Raw genomic sequence first — 2500 nt, forward strand, 5'->3', positions numbered from 1 at the left:
TCCGACTGTTTAATTAAAACAAAGCATCACGAAAGCCCGAGGCGGGTGTTAACGCGATGTGAATCTGAAAGAAACACGTTAGTTAGATTCCTCACCTTAGAATATCCCCAGGCGTCAGACTGGATCCGGAAGATTTTTTGTCAGCAATACCCCTTGCGCGTCGCTAGGCGTCGTCTGCGGCTCCGCGTCCGTCGTCGGCGTCGTGCGCCGGAATGACGTCGTTGGAGTACTTAGACGCCGCGAGGCCGTCGAGCGCGTTCCGAGCCCAGAAGTAGGTTGTGGTTGTTATTCCCACTACTTTCTGGTTCCCAAGAAGGGCAAAGGGGGCCTACGCCCTATCTTGGACCTCCGGAACGTCAATGCCTTCCTCCGGAAGGAAAGGTTCAAGATGTTAACTTTGGCTCAGGTTCTAGCTGCCCTAGATCCTGGAGACTGGATGGTAGCGTTGGACTTGCAGGACGCATATTTCCACATCCCCGTCCTGCCGGCCCACCGGCGTTACCTGCGGTTCACGGTGGGCCAGGAGCACTTTCACTTTACCGTGCTCCCCTTCGGCCTCACCAGTGCCCCTCGGGTGTTCACGAAAGTGATGGCGGTGGTCGCAGCTCATCTGCGCAGATCAGGGGTTCCAGTCTTCCCCTATCTCGACGACTGGTTGTTGAAGGCGGGCTCGCCCCAGACAGTCGTCTCCCACCTCCAGACTACGGCGGATCTCCTGCATTTGCTGGGATTTTCCATCAACGTGCCGAAGTCACACTTGAGTCCCTCTCAGAAGCTCCTCTTCATCGGAGCGGTTCTCGATTCGGCATAGTTCCTGGTCTATCCGCCGGAACAGCGGGTCCGGGATATTCAGGCCCCGATTCCCATCTTTCGGCCTCTATCCTGGGTTTCGGTCAGGCTAGTGTTGCGGCTTCTGGGGCTGATGGCCTCCTGCATCCTACTAGTGCATCACGCCAGGCGGCGCATGCAGGCTCTGCAGTGGGACCTGAAGTTTCAGTGGGCCCAGCATCACGGCAACCTGTCCGACCATGTCTTGATCTCGGAGGGCACTGCACGGCAGTTGCAGTGGTGGCTCACGGACCGCGATTGGGTCAAGGGCAAGAGCTTCTCCCTTCCCCAACCGGAGCATGTCGTTGTGACGGATGCGTCCCTCCTGGGATGGGGTGGCCATATGGGAGAGGCGGAGATCAGAGGCCTCTGGTCTCCGGCGGAGTCTCGTCTCCACATCAACCTGTTGGAGTTGAGAGCGATCCGACTTGCACTGAAAGCCTTCCTTCCCTCTGTCAGGGGAAGTGTCGTGCAGGTGTTCACAGACAACACCACCGCCATGTGGTATTGCAACAAACAGGGCGGGGTGGGGTCGTGGACCCTTTGTCAGGAGGCTATGCGCCTCTGGACGTGGCTGGAACACCAGGGCGTCACCCTAGTGGTTCAACATCTGGCGGGCTCTCTGAACGCCAGAGCAGACGAACTCAGCCGCCGGTGCATGATGGATCACGAATGGCGTCTGAACTCCGAAGTGGCGCAAGGTCTCTTTCAGCAGTGGGGAGAGCCTTGGTTAGATCTATTCGCCACAGAAGAGAACGCGCAATGTCAGCAGTTCTGCGCGTTGGAATTTCCAAAGCGGCACTCGCTCGGCGACGCTTTTCGTCACGAGTGGAGTTGCGGTCTGTTGTACGCCTTTCCGCCTATACCACTTCTGCCCAGAGTGCTGAAGAAGATCAGGCACGACCGGGCCCAAATCATCTTGGTGGCTCCGGATTGGGCACGAAGGTACTGGTATCCCGAGCTACTCAGTATGTTGACCGATCCTCCGATACGTCTGCCCCTTCGGGAGGATCTTCTGTCGCAGCAGCAGGGGACGGTCCTCCACCCGAACCTGTCCAGCCTCCACCTCCATGCGTGGAGATTGAGCGGCGGCAGTTGATGCCATTTGACTTGCCTCCTGAAGTCTGTGATATCATTCTGGCAGCCAGGCGTCCCTCCACAAAGACGGTATACGCCTGCAGGTGGACCAAATTTGTGGCATGGTGCACAGCAAAGGCTGTAGATCCCCTTTCCGCCCCTCTTTCTGAGGTTCTACTGTTTCTTCTTTCTTTGGCCCGGCAGGGCTCTGCCCTGGGCACCCTGAAAGGTTATCTTGCTGCCATCTCTGCCTTCTTGCGGCTTCCTGATCAGCCTTCTCTTTTCAAGTCCCCTGTAGTTACACGCTTTCTAAAAGGCATTACTCACACGTTCCCTCCTGTCCCTTTTGTAATGCCTCAGTGGGACTTGAATCTTGTTCTCACATTTCTCATGTGTGCTCCCTTTGAGCCTCTTCATAATGGACCTCTTCGTCTGCTGACGCTTAAGACTGCTTTTCTGGTAGCCATCACCTCGGCTAGACGGGTGAGTGAGCTCCAGGCTTTATCATCAAAGCCTCCTTTTCTCTCTGTTCATCCGGACAAGGTTGTCCTTCGGCCTCGTCCCTCCTTTCTTCCGAAAGTGGTGACTCCATTTC

The 2500-nt window shown here is 56.5% G+C and overlaps 1 protein-coding gene and 1 pseudogene across 7 annotated transcripts in view; both read left to right on the forward strand.

The window, feature by feature from the left end:
• The window catches only part of RELCH (RAB11 binding and LisH domain, coiled-coil and HEAT repeat containing), a 760620-nt gene that overhangs the window by 600772 nt on the left and 157348 nt on the right, over window positions 1–2500 (forward strand). The gene's annotated exons all lie outside the window — the stretch shown is intronic.
• Window positions 1–2500, forward strand: part of LOC146822701 (28S ribosomal RNA) — a 7132-nt pseudogene that overhangs the window by 2426 nt on the left and 2206 nt on the right.

The sequence above is a fragment of the Triturus cristatus genome, chromosome 5_2, assembly GCF_964204655.1.
Source record: "Triturus cristatus chromosome 5_2, aTriCri1.1, whole genome shotgun sequence".
In the NCBI taxonomy this organism is placed as follows: Eukaryota; Metazoa; Chordata; class Amphibia; order Caudata; family Salamandridae; genus Triturus; species Triturus cristatus.